The sequence below is a fragment of the Capricornis sumatraensis genome, chromosome 7, assembly GCF_032405125.1.
Source record: "Capricornis sumatraensis isolate serow.1 chromosome 7, serow.2, whole genome shotgun sequence".
Lineage (NCBI taxonomy): Eukaryota > Metazoa > Chordata > Mammalia > Artiodactyla > Bovidae > Capricornis > Capricornis sumatraensis.
Genome location: NC_091075.1, coordinates 83,752,557 through 83,772,428, shown reverse-complemented (window position 1 = coordinate 83,772,428; position 19,872 = coordinate 83,752,557). Strand labels below are relative to the sequence as shown.

General features: G+C 34.6%; 1 protein-coding gene across 4 annotated transcripts in view; it reads left to right on the top strand.

The window, feature by feature from the left end:
• Positions 1-19,872, top strand: part of EPHA5 (EPH receptor A5) — a 412,214-nt gene that overhangs the window by 239,309 nt on the left and 153,033 nt on the right. The gene's annotated exons all lie outside the window — the stretch shown is intronic.

Here is a 19,872-nt window from a genome sequence, read left to right as displayed (position 1 = left end):
GTGGTCTTTAAACAGAACAAATCCTAGACTTTTAGACTGAGTTAACATTTGTCTAATGGGCGTCTGACATTGATCTGAGCTTCTAAATACACACTGGAAAGATTTTACATTTGATGAATTACCTTTCTTCCATGTTTGCAGAGGGTCCCTTGAACATTACATAGGACCAACACTTTTCATGATGCAGAATTTCTTCTTTGTCTTTCAGAATTTTCTTCCTGTCTGGTATTCAGTTATTTCAATACATATGAATATATAATATTTTCCTTTTTGGTCATAATTATTTTCTTAATCTCTTTTTTACCATAAAATTTATATATCTTTATTTGCAACACTTCCATTGCTGTCATACTTTAACAGTCAAATACATGAGATTAAAGTGTTCTTGACATATTTTAAAATTATGCAAATGCCCAGGAAATATGAGCAACAATTAGCAAGCCAATGACTTCTACTTAAATGATTGCCCACAACTGCTATTGCTGAGAGAAGTTAGTTCTATGTTCACATCAAGTTCTTGAGTCACAATTACATGACCAAAGTTAGCTTGATAGAAAAAGCAATGATGTGATCACCTAATTCTATCCCTGTCTTATTCTTTTTTTCTCTACATGGAAACCTCAGCTAAATTTTTTCTCAATTATCGAAAATTTTTGAGTCACCTTGGTGAAATTTTGCTTTAAAAATACAGTTACAGCATCTTTACACTTATCTGTTTAAAAAAATCTAGCATCTGAAGTGTTTTCGATGTGATAGAAAAGCCATACTGTTTTATGTCTGCTGTTCACAGTAAACTGAATTTAGTTATTATTCTGTAAATTTAATAATTATTTCTCAAGTAGCTGATTATTTCTAAAAGATTCTGTGCCTTTCCAGGGCAGTTTTATTTGATCTAAAGTGTTGGCAGAGAATTAAAAATCTTAACATTAATTCATTTTTGCATATTTTGGAAAGAAAGGTAGATAACAGATTGAACAGGAGTGTTTAAAATCTCATACTTAGTAGGTGTAGAATTTTACCCTGCTAAATAATTTTTACACATCAAACCACTTAGGAGTATTTCTCCACTATTTTGTTAGTATTTTAAAGTAAATATAATTTTTCATGTCTGCTGATACAGTACAATTAGAAAAATAGCTTACATTATGAGTATTATGAAATGATTAACCATGAAACACACTTTTGCAGATCTGTGTTCATTTAACTTATAATACGTCCATGGAAAGAAAAGACATCTGAAATGACAGGACGTTTTTTCCATTATGGTTCAAAGATTATTCTCATTTATTACCACACACTTTCTCCTTTAAATTATTCTAAATTTCTAGAACCATTGTTTATATGCAGAAAGACTGAAGAAATAAGTTCCTAAAAACTGTTGTTCAGTGAAAATGGAAAACATAGGAAGGAAAAAGAAAAATGAACATCCTAGCAAAACTTTTCCTTTTCTGGAGGGAATTTTTCCTTCTCCTTATTTAAAAATATTAAGTGTTTTACTAAAAATATATAAATGCTAAATAAAACACAAAATTAATACGGTGCAACAGCTGGTCTTTCTTATGAATCATTTAAGCACTCTAATTTCCTCCTTGCTTCTGCTATACTTTCTAATTTGAAGACAACTATTAGTCATTTTAGTTTGTTTGTTTGCATTCACAGAAAATGACACTGTTTAAAAATTGTTTTAAATGAATTCATAAGCACTAAAACTTTGCTCTTTAATTTTTAATTTATGAGATCTCATAGCCATGGAGTATTGATTTCTTTGGCTTTATTTTGTTTTTTAGCTGAGCAAGATAGTGTACATTGATTGTTTTAAGCAGTGGTCTGTCTCTGTCACAAGTTTACTTGAAATGGCTACCCCTTCCCTCCCTGTGCAACTGTGTGTGTATGTGTTGTGTGTGTGTGTTTGTGAAGTAATAAAGAATATTGCAGATAAGTTTTCTGACATAACTTAGCAATTAAAATTTTTCATGAATTACATTTTCACCAACTTTAAGAATGAGAATATTAATTTACTTGATATTTATAACAAAAATTCAAAATTTTATGTGGAAAAAATTTATATTAATCTCTTTAAATAATTGTACAGTGATTATGAATTTTAACTGCTGCCACACTAAGTAGCAAGTACTGAAGTGGTTAAAAAACATATATAAAATATACATAAACAAGAACAACAGCATTTTGAAATGAAAACACATGAAACTTTTCAATAAGATTTTGTTTTTTCCTCTCCATAGCCCATTATCCTAATGAGTAAAATATTTCACTGAGTCTATTTCTCCACCTACTCAAACCTCATCTTTACCTGTACAGCAATTTTAAAGAAAGGAAATATGAGCTTTAACTATCAAAAGAATGTGACTTTGTGATAGATATGTTAATTAGCTTTACTGTGGTGATCAAAACATAAAGCATACATGTATCAAAACTTCACATTTTACACTTTGAATATATACAATTTTTATCTGTCAATCATGTTTCAGTAAAGCTGAGAAAATATCACTAAGTTAAAAAATAAAATGACTATTGGAAATTTACAGAAGAAAATTATAATAATTAAACTAGAATTAAAAACAACCCTCCTTGCAGCAGTCTTCTGAATGTCTTGTGTGTACTTCCTCTTATGGACACCTTCTGTTCCTGCTTACATTCATGAATCCTTCGTTCTAAATGACAACAAAACACAATCAGTCATAAACATCTGACATTGCTGATTTATATGTATATGACCACAATGTCAGCCCTACTTAGATTATTCCAGAAATCTTGCTAAACAGGGGGAAAATGAAATCTCATGTTAAAAGCCCTTGAATGTGGTTATGAAAAGTTGCCATCATTTTAATAATACTTTTGATAAAATAGTTTTTAGCCATGCTCAGATGGGAATACCAGACCACCTAACCTGCCTCTTGATAAATCTGTATGCAGGTCAGGAAGCAACAGTTAGAACTGGACATGGAACAACAGACTGGTTCCAAATAGGAAAAGGAGTACGTCAAGGCTGTATATTGTTACCCTGCTTATTTAACTTATATGCAGAGTTCCCCGGTGGCTCAGATGGTAAAGTGTCTGCCTGCAATGCGGGAGACCCGGGTTTGATTCCTGGGTCGGGAAGATCCCCTGGAGAAGGAAATGGCAATCCATTCCAGTATTCTTGCCTGGAAAATCCCATGGACAGAGGAGCCTGATAGGCTACAGTCCATGGAGTTGCAAAGAGTCAGACACGACTGAGCGACTTCACTTTTCATGAGAAATGCTGGACTGGAAGAAACACAAGCTGGAATCAAGATTGCCAGGAGAAATATCAATAACCTCAGATATGCAGATGACACCACTCTTATGGCAGAAAGTGAAGAGAAACTAAAAAGCCTCTTGATGAAAGTGAAAGAGGAGAGTGAAAAAGTTGGCTTAAAGCTCAACATTCAGAAAACGAAGATCATGGCATCTGGTCCCATCACTTCATGGGAAATAGATGGGGAAACAGTGGAAACAGTGTCAGACTTTATATTTTTGTGCTCCAAAATCACTGCAGATGGTGATTGCAGCCGTGAAATTAAAAGACGCTTACTCCTTGGAAGAAAAGTTATGACCAACTTAGATAGTATATTCAAAAGCAGAGACATTACTTTGCCGACTAAGGTCCATCTAGTCAAGGCTATGGTTTTTCCTGTGGTCATGTATGGATGTGAGAGTTGGACTGTGAAGAAGGCCAAGCACCGAAGAATTGATGCTTTTGAACTGTGGTGTTGGAGAAGACTCTTGAGAGTCCCTTGGACTACAAGGATATCCAACCAGTCCATTCTGAAGGAGATCAACCCTGGGATTTCTTTGGAAGGAATGATGCTAAAGCTGAAGCTCCAATACTTTGGCCACCTCATGCAAAGAGTTGACTCATTGGAAAGGACTTTGATGCTGGGAGGGATTGGGGGCAGGAGGAGAAGGGGACGACCGAGGATGAGATGACTGGATGGCATCACGGACTCGATGGACGTGAGTCTGAGTAAACTCCGGGAGATGGTGATGGACAGGGAGGCCTGGCGTGCTGCGATTCATGGGGTCGCAAAGAGTCGGACACGACTGAGCAACTGAACTGAACTGAGGAGTGTATTTTATTTTATTTTTATTTTTATTGTTTAATATATATTATTTCATATTTCATAACTATAAATTCAGTTGTTATAAAAGTGCCATTCTGTTGTTTGAATGTCATGGTTGTGGTGGTTTAGTCGCTAAGTTGTGTCTGACTCTTGCAACCCCATGAACTGTAGCCCACCAGGCTCCTCTGTCCATGGGATTTTCCAGGCAAGAATACTGGAGTGGATTGCCATTTCCTTCTCCAGGGGATCTTCCCAACCTAGGAATTGAACCCAGGTCTCTGGCACTGCAGGAAGATTCTTTACCAACTGAGCTATGAGGGAAGCCCTATTTAGGTGTAACAATTGCATTTTTAAATATGCCTTTTGTGTAACTTTGAATTAATATGCCTAGTGTATATAGATAGATAGATAGATAGATAGATAGATAGATAGATAGATGGTGATTTGAATATACTTGGGATTATATTCTAAAGAGAATTGTAGTTTTTCTTTTTTTTTTTCAATTTTGCTTAAAAAAATTTTTTTAACTACTGTTGCCTTTTGGATAGTCAGTGTATGTAATGCAAAATATGTCACAGAAACAAGCTATTTTTCACTCAGAGGTGATTGAAGCCATCTGTTCTATTAGCCAGACTTTATCATGGAAAAATGGGCACTTCTGAACAGCCTCTAGGGTGCTTCACAAGTCTTTGAAGTACCATTAGAAGAGCTGTGATGAGGAATAAGGTTTCACTGTTCATGCCCCAGGCATTAGTCAAAACAGTCTCATGCATGAATACCCTTTTGAGACTTATAAAGTTATACTGAAAGAGGCAAAGCACTGCTCTTCTTTCCATTTTAAGAGAGGACAGAGGAGGAAAAACCAATGTAGGATTTGTACTGATGGATTCTTTGCTACAATTACTCTGAGGTTGTTACACAGTATTACACTATGCTCTGAGTTTAGAAAGTGAACCAATTATTTGGAAAAATAATGGGGAAATCAGTATGTAGCTAACTTCCTTCAGTCAAGAAAAATGAACTGATTTTTTAGCATGTCACTTTCATTTTTTAATCCAAGGATTGGTCCAGTATTTTAATTACTGACTCCAATTTTAATGATTTAATTTGTAATTAGAAAAAGATGTTATTTGTAATATTTCACCTAATCACACATTTTCCATTCTGTCTTGAATGTGCAAGTGAAACAGGTGACTGTCAGATTTTACACTTGTGTAAATGTCTGCCCTTCCATGTGGAGTACTGTCTATGGATCTCGGTTTATTGGTCTCTGAAAAGTATAGTTATAGAAGTGTTCTGTGTTCCACTTTGTAATTGTGAAACAATTCAAAGAAACAAAATATACATAAAGTAATTTAATATGCTAGAAGCCTGAAACAGAAATTTTCCTCTCTTTAGATTAAATTCTCTTTCACTTTAGGAAAAAGAGCACTAAAATTTCTGTGGTTAAATTCTCACTCCTCTTCCTTCTCTCTTACCATCTTCCCAGAAGAAATCATGATAACGATATTATTTGCATGTGTTTTTATACTTTTACTAAAACTAGGCATTAATATAAAAATCCATACTTTATTTTTAATATATATTTGTTTATGGCTGTGTCAAGTCTTAATTGTAACTCACAGTGTCAGTAGTTGCCTTGTGGCATGTGGGATCTTAGTTCCCTGACCAGGGCTTGAACGCGCATCCCCTGCATTGGAAGGCAGATTCGTAACCAGTAAAAACCAGTCCCAAAATCTGTACTTCAAAATGTGATGTATCATTACTTTTTCACACCTTGCTTTCAATGGCACCCCAGTCCAGTACTCTTGCTTGGAAAATCCCATGGATGGAGGAGCCTGATAGGCTGTAGTCCATGGGGTCGCTAAGTGTCGGGCACAACTAAACGACTTCACTTTCGCTTTTCACTTTCATGCACTGGAGAAGGAAATGACAACCCACTCCAGTGGTCTTGCCTGGAGAATCCCAGAGACAGAGGAGCCTGGTGGGCTGCCGTCTATGGGGTCGCACACGACTGAAGCGACTTAGCAGCAGAGTAATTTTAGTTTCACAGCAAAATTGAAAGGAATGTATAATGATCTTCCTACTCCCATGCATGTGCCACTTCCCCTGTATCAACTTCCCCTGCCGTCGTTTTACTTTTGTTGTAACTAATGAACCTGCTATGACACATGGTATTCGTCCAAAGTCCATAGTTTATCTTAAGGTTCACTCTTGATGTTGTACATTCTAACATCTTGCTTTTTTAGTGCTTTTGAGACTTGTCTACATTGATATCTGTATTCATTTGCTACAGCTGACCTAACAAAGTACCACTAATAGAAGAAATTTATTGTCTCATGGTCATGAAGCCTAAGATTCCAAAACCAAGTCATTGACCAGGTCATGCTCCCTCTGAAGCCACAAGGGAAGAATCTGTTCTAGATTCTGGTAGTTTTTTTGGTTGGGGGCAGTATGACCCCATTATTCATCAGAGGTTCTCCCTATGTATGTTAATCTGTCTTATTTCTCATTTTTATAAGGACATTGTCATTTTGGACTAGGGACAGTCCTGGTGACCATATTTCTAAAGAAGGTAATATTCACAGGTTCTGGGTTTCAGAAATTCAACATTTTTGGAATAGCTATAACAATGCCTACATATGAACTTTACTGAATATAAATGCTATATGATTATATTACAGTATAACCATTCTTTCACTGAAGAATAGTTTGATTTTGTCAACTTTGTTTTCTGTTATAATCACTGTACGTTTCTTCTTCTGCCTAGAGTTTTGTCCTGCCAGAGACAGAATTAAAATTCTTGTATTTTAAGTTTTCTCCTGTTTTTAAGTTTTAAACTGTGCTAAGGTATATACATTCAAAAATGTGAATCAATGCAAAGGGCCTTTTCCCCCAGACTCCCTCTAGTATAATTTGGATGTTAAATATATCTATTTTTGTTTTCATTGCATTTTTATGGATTTTTTTTTTGGAGAATGGCATTCTATCATGTATACTATCATGTAAGAATTGAATCGCCAGTCCATGTCTGACGCAGGATACAGCTTGCTTGGGGTTGGTGCATGGGGATGACCCACTGAGATGTTATGGGGAGGGAGGGGAGGGGGGTTCATGTTTGGGAACACATATAAGAATTAAAGATTTTAAAATTAAAAAAATAAATAAATAAATTAAAAAAAAATAAAGAGTACTAAAACTTTTTATATGATTCTGGGCATTTAGGTTTATTGTATGAATAGCCTAGTAATTTAAAACCATTTATTATGTTGAAATATACCTTTTAAAATTTATGTTCACTAGATAGAAAGTTTTTGGTTTTAACTCACACGTATCTCTTTTATTAAACTGTAATCTGTTTGTTTAAAATTTTGTTACACATTATTTTTTATTTTCAAGTTTGGAATTATCAGTCTTTTCTGTATTGTTTGCAATTTCTGTGTCAACTTAAAAACCCTTTCCTGGTGTGTGCTGGAAAAATATTCTCATATGTTTTCATCTCAAAATATGTATTTGTATTTTCAAATAATTTAATTTGTCTATAATTTGCTTTCTGATATATTATGATCCTGGGATCATTTAACACAAATGACTTGCTTTCTCATGTCATTTAAAAATAATTGTCATTTTTTATGGGCTTTTAATAATGACTCTGTAATATATAGCACATTTGTATATACATGACTCTTTTCCTAAACATGTAATTGTGTTTCTTTTTTTTATAATTACAATGGATAATTATCACTTTGTAATATATACATAATGTTTGTATCCTCTTTCTATTTTGGTGGTTGGGGCAATGGGGTGATTGTGGATTTTCTCTGCATTTGTAGTAGGTTGACGATTATTTTTGTTATTTCTCTTGATACGTTTTTGTTGTTCTGTAGAGTAGCCTGTTATCAGTGTACATTGTAGTTTATTTATAGACTGTCTTCTTTCTTCTTTAAAGTCTTGAATTTTTTTGTCATTGTGTTCTTAAACTTTCCATGTGACAAGAAACTGATATTGAGGTTATTTTCTTTAATAGTTCTTAGAACACAGTTGTTGAAATGGGGAGATACGATAGTCACCTATTTTGGAAATCAGGCATCATTGTCTCTTGAACTCTTGCCTTCTGGCTCTTCCTGCCACCTTCTTTTGGAACTTCTTTAGAAAATGCTAATTTTTCTCAAGTATTCCATGTCGTTTTTCTCTTACAAGTTAATTTTTAATATTTGTTATTTTGCTGTATTTCCTCAGATCTATCATCTAGAATTTTCTTTGCCATTTCTTTGCCAAAGAAAAATTTATTCAGAGAATACTATAAATTCCTAGCAACTTTTCACATCACTTTCTGTACAACCCTGTACTTTTTGCAAGTCAATGGAATCCTCCATAGCAGAGAATTCAACATTTGTAACTGTTTGTGTTGGCAAGGGATGGATTATGAAGGCACAGTTTTGACTTAGGTTGTCTGATTAAAAATAATAGTTAGTAAGATTCAGCAGTCTTCTAGCTTTTGTCAATTTTTGCTCAAAGAGAAACTAACAAAACTTTGTCGTCCTCAAGTACAGCCTTCAGAATTAGAATGTGTGTATATATATACATATGTATATATATGTATATGTATATATGTTCTCCTTTTTCTATCTATCTCATAGATGTCTCCTCCAAAACTACCTTTTCAGAGAAATCACTAAGACAAAAGGAACAGTACATTTATTTGACCTTGATCATAATGATGGTTGCAGAATCTTGAATTCAGTAGCACTTATTTATTTTCAGAATTACATAGAATATCTAAGTGAATATCATAATCTCCACCAAAGAACATATATCTAATTAGAGACTATTTTCATATCTAACTGGTGTATTACCCCTATGCATAGTTTTAATCCATTATTTGCAACGTAAACAAAGTAAGCTTTTAAAAATGTGCACTTGGCACTATCACTCTTCATTGCCCCTGTTTAGCTCACTAGCCTCCTTTCTCATTCTCCAAACTTATAACTTGTGCTGCTGCCATATTGAGACATCATATGCTCTTAAACACACACAGACATACACACACAGTGTGTTCTTGCCATCTATAACATACTTCCCTACACTCCCTCAGATGGCTAATTTTTGGACATTATTCATATCTTGATTTATGAGTCATTTTCTTTGGTAAAACTCACCTGATTTTCAAAGTCAGGAAGAAGTACTCTCCTTACGTTTACCAGTGGTACACTATTCCACCAGGGTACTATCTTCCACAGTGCAGCATTGCAGTAGCTTCTGTTACTTGCCTGTATTCCTCTCTAGAGTCTAAACTCAGTGGGATCAATAATTGTGTCTTCTTGTGTATTGCTGTAGTGTCCTAGTACTTCACTCATCAACATTCCTAATATATTGTGGGAAAATATTTATTAAATAACTACATAAATAATGAATAAAGATTTTACTGTCATTATAACATTCTTTGCCAAATAAACATTTTTGCCGTATACTTCTAAATGCTCTATAAAATAAGTCACACTAAGACAATAAAGTTGATAATGATAATATATTAAAAAAGTAATAAATAACTGATACAGCTTAAATAATCAACAAATATATTCATCAAATGCCCTATAAGCCATGTTGAGAAGTTTGCTCTTTTAGTAAAACTAATCTGAGTATGTTAAATGAGGGTTGATGTAAAATGAGTTTTGTTTTACTGATCCCTTTGACAGCTTGGTATCTAAGGAAGGGGCATAAGTTAAGGTATTACAGGATCCAAGAAGACGTGTTAGATGTTACTGGCTGGATGACCATGGTAGCAAAGGAGGTGGCATGTTTTGAATGTATTTAATAGAAGATTGAAGGATTTTCATTCCTTGAGCTACTAGAAAAATTGATGGAAGAAATTGCCAGTCTTGTTTCTGTAGCTGTTACCTTTATGTGGATTTGAAGTAGTGGATATGAAGCACAACTATTTGAACTAAGATTAATATTTGTATACAAGAACATTCATCCTTTTGTTAGTTTGAGTGATGAATACAGTGATTATATTCAGACAACGAGAAGGTCACTGAGTGCATCAATCATCTTCCAGGATACAGGAAAAAATGCTAAAATTTTAGATGGCACAACTAACTTCTTTTAAATTTTCAGGTTATGGCTAGAGTACAGAGACAATCTTTTGTGTGGTGAATTGAACTGCTTGTAATAAAAAATGATGAACCTTTGCTTATCATATATTATTTCATTTTTATGTCTAATTCTCTATGGAATAGCAAAATTTTGGTCTACGAAGCAGCAGTTTCAGATGTAGTTAACTTTCTTGATAAATTTGCTTGAGAATATTCACAATCTTGTTGTCATGTTCCACTATCCAGGAAGCTGTGTGATCATAAATTTTCTTATAAAGCAGTAATATTTGAAGGCCTCTTGCTATTCAATGCTTATTATAAACTGACTCTTCCATCTGATTATGAACACTCTTCTGCATTGATAAGTAGATTGAGTAGGTAGCACTTCTGGTTTTAAAATGTTAATGTATTTGTTCATTCACTAATGAACTCTATAGCTACATAATGCATTAAAAGAAGAAAATCTGAACTATTCTGAATAATTTGTATATGAATTTAAAATGTATATATATATATATATATCACAATTTAAATCATCAATCTAAATGGTAAACTCTGAAGTATTTTTAAAAATATTGATTTAAAGTTACTACATCTTTGGTTGTTGATATTCCTAAACATATATGTCCAAAATATGGAAAGGGAAATAAGGAACATTTGTGAAGTAGGAAAAAATCCAATGAAAATACTTTATTAGAAGTATAGTATACATTCTAAAATAGAAAAATTGCCAAATGTATACAACTTTTCTAAAATCCATTAATATCTGTTTGCTTGTTTTTCTTTATTAGTTCAACAAAGTAAAAATGTGTTAAATGACTAATCAAAACAAAAATTAAGAATAGAGATCTATATTATAGTTATTGATGTGCAAAAGAAATGTCTAAAGATGGAATAATTTAAAGCTTTTGAGAAAACCAACACATATACTCCTAAAAGCACCCTAGCAATTTTTTTTTTCGATAAATAATGACGAGGTAGCCAATGAAGCAATAGAGCAGAACTACCATGAAAGAAGGTAAATATGGGCTACTGTGGCAAGGAGAACAAGCTCTTTAAATGTGTTCCTGACCCAAAATGAGAAAGTAAATCTGTTGGTTATGCACTAACCATTTTAGCTAAACTCATGAGAATTAAACTGATACATGTGATATTTCTAGACCTGAGATAAAAACAACCTGGAAACAAGAAAAAACATGATGACAACAACAACAAAAACAGAATGGCTTTGAATGCTATGTAGACTCGAACTGTCACTTCACCTGTCTAAAATTCATACCTCTGTTTTGGAATACCAAAACAATGTGCATATTCTGTAGCTATAATAAAAAGACCATATCTGTTAAGTCTCCAATCAGTGTGCTGTGCATAGTAAGCATTTATAGAGCTTTGATTTCCTGTTTTCTACTGAGATTTTATGAAGACCAAATAAAATTATTCAAATAGAAGCTCCCAGTATCTACAGTAATAATATTATATTGGGCACTACTATATAATAGGCGTTGGCTAGATTAGATAAATATGATATCTTTAATCTCTGTAACACCTTAAAAACAGGCGTTATCTTGATTTTATAGAGAGGAAAAGAGGTTCAGAATGGGTATATTTTCCCTAAATTACTCAGCTAGAAAGTGGCAGAACTGAAATTTAAGCTTGTTTGTGCTATTCTAATGCTAAAATTCCTTTCACTATGATATATAGCCTCATTGCTGGTGGCAATATTGCAGGTCCTTATTTAAGCATACAAGTCAACCATGAAAGTCTTCAAATAAGAGTAAACAACCAATTACTAAGTGATGTTTACTGTTTTAGTACAGTACAAGGCTATACAAAACCTGCACACTTACATGTGTATTCCTCACTGTCCCCAAGTCCTCCCTCCACCCCACTCATATGAAAAGTCTACAAACATAAACTTTTGCTAGGGGAAATAAGCTCCTAAATTTCTTTCAATGGAATTCCACCATATTATAATTAGCTTTGTTATCCTTGTGCTGAGACCCAGCAATAAAAGCTTTTGTTTTTGCCAGATTGCTTCCTGTCAAGAGCCTACCACCTGGAGGTGTAAGAGGGAGACAGGAAGAAGGGGAATTATCCTTCTTATTGCTTGTTGTTTCAAACACTTCTTCTCTAGTACTTTGTCTCCACAAAAGCAGTTGGTTTCAGGCTCTAATCTTGTAGGCATTCCAGAACCAACCTCATCATACCCCTTCAGAGGGTCTTCTTCAAACTACTGAGGTACTAGCAGCAGCCAGCCTTCTTGGTTCTGATATCCCCAGTTTTCTGTCTCTGATGGAGGGATAATAGCTGCTTTTGTAGGATCTACCAGTGAAATACATCAGTATTTCCTTTTATCTATTTCAGTATTACAACCCCAGTATAAACAACTCCCTATGTTAAGTTCCCTCCGTTGAAATATCTAGTATGGTTTCTATTTTTCTAATTTGACCCCAGCTAATACAATTGTAATAGTTTGTGCAGATAAAATTCATGTACATTTTAGAAAAACTTGATCAGTTTTATGTAATTCAGGTTGAAAGATTTATACATGGATACATTAAAAAAAAATAATAATGAAAAGCAGACACAACTATGAAGTGCAATAGCTCAGTCTAGACAAGTTGAAAATAACTAGGGCAAACCCCAGGATACTGCAGCAGAACCTTCTCATCCACTACACCTGACATTTCAGATTTACTCTTCTAAAAAGCAAGTCACTGAGGTGTTTGAAGTTTCTAACATTGTTCTTTGAAAGGAACTGTTGGAAAATATAGTTTGTTCAATAGGGACTTTAAAGAATTTCTAACTTCTGAAGTTCACTGTATAAACGTTCCTGATCTGGTGAACTCAGTAGAGATCTGAGACTTGAGAGTTGTCATCCCTAGTGTTAGACAGTGACTGTGTGACTACAGACAAGTCACTTATCCTCCTCTGCACCTCAGTTCTTCTCACCCTATGGGGCATTGCCAAATAACAGTGATTTTCTATGCAATGCGAGGTGACTGCAAAATTTCTTGTGGCCATCTCTAAGAAAATATATGACTGTGGTAGGCATAATTGTAATCTGCTTTATTGCTTCTAGGAATTCAAAATTTAAAAAAATGTAACATGTTATATATGTAGTATTAATAACTAAAATCATTTAAATGTGTGAGTATGCATGCATATGATAAACCTAGTTCCTCCACACATAGACACACATGCATACACTGACTGGTGCATAGGGCAATGGTAACTTAAAGATTTTTGTAGTCATTTCTTTAGTCAGATACATGGAAATTTTTTCAAGCTGAATGACATTGGAAATTTTCTTTAGGAATTTTTGCTTAGCCTATTTATCCATTATATGAAATAATATATATTATCTGACTCATGTGGTTATATAAGAACTTAAATGAGGTAGTTCATGTAAAATGCCTAGCAGAGTAATGACTTAGCAGTGAAAGCTTACCACCTATGTATTATAATAAAAAGATCATATGTCTGAAGTTACATTGCACAATGATATAACCCATAAGTTCAACTGAGTTGGTTAAGCAGTGAGTTTTCTTGATAGTTACTTTATTTGACTTAGACAATATTTCTGAATTGGAGACAATTTTTCCACTCTTGCAGCTTGATTTCCCAAATGTTCCGAACTACTATTTTTTTCTTAATATTCTTTTGCAGAACCTTTCAAGACAGTGTTTATAAGTAACATACATTGTTTTCTTTTTGAGTTGTCCTGTCTTCCATAAATGGATGTACCTTAAATACTCTTCTGTGACATGCAAATTCATTTTTCTCCTCCTCCCTCTCTCCCTTCCTTTTTCTTTTCCTATCCATGGAATTCTCTAGGCCAAAATACTGGAGTGGGTAGCCTTTCCCTTCTCCAGAGAATCTTCCCAACCCAGGTATTGAACCCAAGTCTCCCACACTGCAGGCGGATTCTTTACCAGCTGAGCCACAAGAGAAGCCAAAGAATACTGGAGTGGGTAGCCTATCCCTTCTCCAGCGGTTCTTCCCAACCCAGGAATCAAACGGCGATCTCCTGAATTGCAGGCAGATTCTTTACCAAATGTGCTATCAGGGAAGCCCTTAATTACTCTTCTGTGACAGGCAAATTCATTTTTTTTCCTCCTCCCTCTTTCCCTTCCTTTTTTCTTTCCTCCTTCTATTTCTTACTTTTTTCTTTTTTCCCTCCTATCTCTTTATCTTTTACCTCTTAAATAATGCCGGAGTAAGCATTACTTTATACATATGTTTACCTACTGGTATAGATTTCTCCAGGTATGTACATTCTAAATTCAAAATATTCTGTAAACTTACTTTTCAAAAAGCTTGTGGTTTTATAAGTAAATTATGGAAGGATGAAATTGGTTATTTTTCTTACACTGTTAATAAGTTATGGTTAAATTCTTTTTAATTTTGCAAATTTGATGAATGCTGCTTTAATTTACCTGAAACTAAGCACTTTTTTCATGTTTATTGGTCATTTGCATTTTTCTTCATTTAATTACTCTATATTATTTGCTTTTAAAATATAGTAATAAATGCCCTAATGATATTATATAATATGGAAACTTGAAGCTATTAGAAAATCAATAAGCAGATATGTTGACCAGCATTATTAATCTCAAAGTTATTAACTTTGTGTATCTTATAAACCTCAAAATTATTAACATATATATGTATATACACATAATGGATATATTTCTGATAGTTAAATTGTAGAAGCAATAAGTCACTCAGAGCAAAATGGCATTGGTTGAACAATTAACAGAGGCCTGCACAGACAAGGACAGACAGAAGCCCCAGGACTGTTTACTTCTACTAAGCTTGATGAGTCATGCACCTAGCTATCCATGTGATTCTCTTATCTTCCTTCCCAACTACCACCTTCCCCAAACACACCCACAGAGAGATGGCTACCAGAAATGGCTCCTGAAACCAGGCTTTGCCTTTACCTGTATCTCTCCCCCTCTTTCCTTCCAAACATATAGAATCCTCCATATGGTAGTACCCTTTAAAGATATCCCTTGCTTTGCATATGTCTGAATGAGTAATAGACCTTTAAATTATAATTACTAGATTTGGAGATGACTTTTGCCATCCAATAGCTTTAAAAGGGAGGGCTCAAAGCCTTTGACTGTGTGGATCACAATAAACTGTGGAAGATTCTGAAAGAGATGGGAATACCAGACCACCTGACCGGCCTATTAATAAATCTATATGCAGGTCAGGAAGCAACAGTTAGAACTGGACATGGAACAACAGACTGGTTTCAAATAGGAAAAGGAGTACGTCAAGGCTGTATATTGTCACCCTGCTTATTTAACTTATATGTACATCATGAGTACATCATAAGAAACGCTGGACTGGAAGAAACACAAGCTAGAATCAAGATTGCCAGGAGAAATATCAATAACCTCAGATATGCAGATGACACCACCCTTATGGCAGAAAGGGAAGAGGAGCTAAAAATGCTCTTGATGAAAGTGAAAGAGGAGAGTGAAAAAGTTGGCTTAAAGCTCAACATTCAGAAAATGAAGATCATGGCATCCGGTCCCATCACTTCATGGGAAATAGAAGGGGAAACAGTGTCAGACTTTATTTGTTTGGCTCCAAAATCACTGCAGATGGTGATTGCAGCCATGAAATTAAAAGACGCTTACTCCTTGGAAGAAAAGTTATGACCTACTTAGATAGCATATTCAAAAGCAGAGACATTACTTTGCCGACTAAGGTCCGTCTAGTCTAGGTATTGTTTTTCCAGTGGTCATGTATGGATGTGAGAGTTGGACTGTGAAGAAGGCTGAGCGCTGAAGAATTGATGCTTTTGAACTGTGGTGTTGGAAAAGACTGTTGAGAGTCCCTCGGACTGCAAGGAGATCCAACCAATCCATTCTGAAGGAGATCAGCCCTGGAATTTCTTTGGAAGGAATGATGCTAAAGCTGAAACTCCAGTACTTTGGCCACCTCATGTGAAGAGTTGACTCATTGCAAAAGACTCTGTTGCTGGGAGAGATTGGGGGCAGGAGGAGAAGGAGACGACCGAGGATGAGATGGCTGGATGGCATCACGGACTCGATGGACGTGAGTCTGAGTGAACTCCGGGAGTTGGTGATGGACAGGGAGGCCTGGCGTGCTGTGATTCATGGGGTCACAAAGAGTGGGACACAACTGAGCGACTAAACTGAACTGAACTGAACTGCAGATGTAGCATTGCTCAGAATTTGACCTTAACTTTAATAAATCTCAAAAAATTAGTATAGGACCTAAAAGTGTTGAAATACCACAGAAAGAAATTGTAGTATATTTTTATATTATGAAGTAGTGGAAATAAATTGGTATCTCTTCTTAACAAAGGCAGAAATTTCTACTCTATGTTTGTTTTTCTTCATGGTGATTTCGGATAAACTTTAAACTGTACAAAAACTAAATTCATATTTTCTGTAATGTTATTTTTCTGCATAAATAGTACTAAAATTCTATAGACATCATACTAGTGTTCAGTATTTATCCAGATCTCAGGATCATCTCTGGAATCTCATCTTTCATTATAAGGTTCCCCCATTAGTATATTTCTTAAATATATTTATTAAAGAAACTTTTTAATGAATGAAGAGAATACATTTGTTTGATAACATCTATACAGATTTTTATAAATATTCATGTTGATTATGTGCAAAACCTCATGAAGTTAATATAAGGTTTCTGAAATTAGAAATAACTTTGTTCAGATAATCATTTAAAGAATTGTTAAGAAATAAAGGACTCTATAATTCATTTTAAATATCTGTATAAATAAATATTCATTCACAAAGACTCCATGAGAGAATGTCTCATGATATTAGTGGTGTTTCCAAAAATAAATATTATTTATTTTTTGATAACCAAGATATAAGCAAATAACACAGCCTATAAAGCATTACAAAATCACAAATGAAATAAAGTATAATTAATACCAAAGTTCACACATGACAAAAACTCTAGCAAAACTGACCAAAAAATATAAGCATATTTTCTATTTATAAACATCAGGGGAATCTATTTTATCTGAATCAATTAAATACAGATAATCCCAAGCATTTAGCTTTCCTTTTGGTAAATGAAAACATAAAAGAAAATAGAATAAATATAACCATGCTGTGTACAGAATAAACTATGTCACTGGACTTGCTAGTAAATCAGAACAGCTTTTGAAAAAGATCATGAATCATCAGTTGAAACTACTAATATGACAAATTAAAACACCCTGTTATCTGATTTTATGGTTCCTTAATCATTGATTCGTATACATTTTCTTCCTAACTCAAGTGCTTTTATGTCACTTAATGTCAGTATATTATAATTCTGCCTAGATTTAAGGAGTTTTCAACCAGCTCTTGCAAGATAAGAACTTACAGACTATCAAGAATTTTAAACAGTGATTATGTCTCATAGGAGGAAAAAAAAAAACAAACTTTTCAGTGTTGAACAAAGATTGTGCAAATTTAACTTAGAAATTAGACACAAATAAAACATGCACTGACTAATGTAAATTTCTTGTTACATAGGAAATCTAGGCAATATCACAGTGCTCAATATCTGGGTAACCTGTAAAAATGTAAAGTAGTTTTTACATGTCTGAATGCTTAAGGCATTTCAAGTTTTCCTGCCTTGTCTGGGACACAATTGTTATAATATAGTGTAGTACTGTTGGTGGTTACGCATGTAGATTCTGAACCATGATTCTATGGGTTTGACCAAATCCAGTGCTATTTGTAGCATCTCTTTGACTCAGTATTCCTGTCTGTAAAATAGAAATGGTGATTATGAGGTGTCAATTTCATAAGTAGATGTTTATCTGGAATTCCCTCTCTTTCTCTATGATCCAGCAAATGTTGGCAATTTGATCTCTGATTCCTCTGCCTCTTTGAAATCCAGCTTGTACATCTGGAAGTTCTCAGTTCATGTACTGTTAAAGCCTAGCTTGAAGGACTTTGAGCATAACCTTGTAACCTGTGAAATGAGTGCAATTGTGTGGTCGTCTGAACATTCTTTGGTGTTGCCCTTTTTCGGGTCTGGAGTGCAAACGGATCTTTTCCAGTCCTGTGGCCTCTGCTGAGTTTTCCAAATTTCCTGACATATGGAGTGCAGCATTTTAATATCATTTCTTTTAGGATTTGAGATAGCTCAGCTGGAATTCCATCACCTCCACTAACTTTGTTGATAGTGATGCTTCCTAAGGCCCACTTGACTTCACACATGGGATGCCTGACTAGGTGAGTATCACACCATCATGGTTACCTGGGTCAGTGAGATCTCTTTAGTTTATTTCTTCTGTGTATTCTTGCCACCTGTTCTTAATATCTTCTGTTTCTGTTAGGACCATACAGTTTCTGTCCTTTATTCTGCCCATCCTTATAGCAGATGTCCTCTTGGGTATCTCTAATTTTCTTGAAGAATTCTCTAGTCTTTCCCATCTATTGTTTTCCTCTGTGTCTTTGCATTGTTCATTTAAGAAGGCCTTCTTATCCTTCCTTGATATTCTCTGGAACTCTGCTTTAAGTTGGGTGGATATTTTTCACTTCCTCTCTTGCCTTTCCCTTCTCTCGTTTCATCAGCTATTTTTAAAGCTTCTTCATACAACGACTTTGCCTTTTTGCATTTATTTTTCATGGGGATGGTTTTGATCACTGCCTGCTGTACAATGTTTTGAACCTTTGTCCATAGTTCTTCAGGCACTCTGTCTATCAGATCTAATCCCTTGAATATATTCTTCACCTCCAGTGTGTAATAAGAAAGGATTTGATTTAGATCATACCTGAATGGCCTAGCGGTTTTCCCTACTTTCTTCAATTGCAGCTTAAACTTTGCAATATGGAGCTCTAGATTGTTTGTAATACTTATACAGTAAAAATGCTATGTAAATGTTGTCAGTGCATGACAAATTTAAGTTTTGCTCTTTGAGGCTTTCTGGATTTTTTTCCCCAACATTTTCTGACTGGTTGGTTGAATCTGTGGATGTAGAACCCACACATGGATATGGACAGGGAGGGCTGACTGTACAGCTTGTATAATTCCATACACTGAATTCACTGAAACATACTAAATTGTTAGATAACTGTTACAAATCTCACAACTACACTAAAGCCTTTGCTGTGTAGATCAAAACAAACTGGAAAATTCTTAAAGTGATGGGGACCACCATACCTGTCTCCTGAGAAACCTGTATGAGAGTCTAGAAGCAACAGTTAGAACCAGACATGGAACAACTGTCTGGCTCAAAATTCAGAAAGTAAGACAAGGCTGTGTATCATACCCTGCTTATTTAAATTATGTGCAGAGTATGTCATGTGAAGTGCTGGGTTGGAAGAATCACAAGCAGGAGTCAACACTGCCAGGAGAAATATCAACAACCTCAGATATGCAGATGATACCACTCTAATGGCAGATAGTCAACAGGAACTAAAGAGTGGCTTGATGAGAATGAAAGAACTGAATGAAAAGCTGACTTGAAACTCAACATTCAAAAAATTAAGATCATAGCATCCAATCCCATCGCTTCGTGTCACATAGAAGAAGAAAAAGTAGAAGCAGTGACAGATTTTCTCTATCATCAGATAAAAGCCCACCATACTCCCAACATTTACATATTAAATTGATCAAAAATTAAATTAGTTGCAAATCAAATTGAGGCTTCCCTTGGG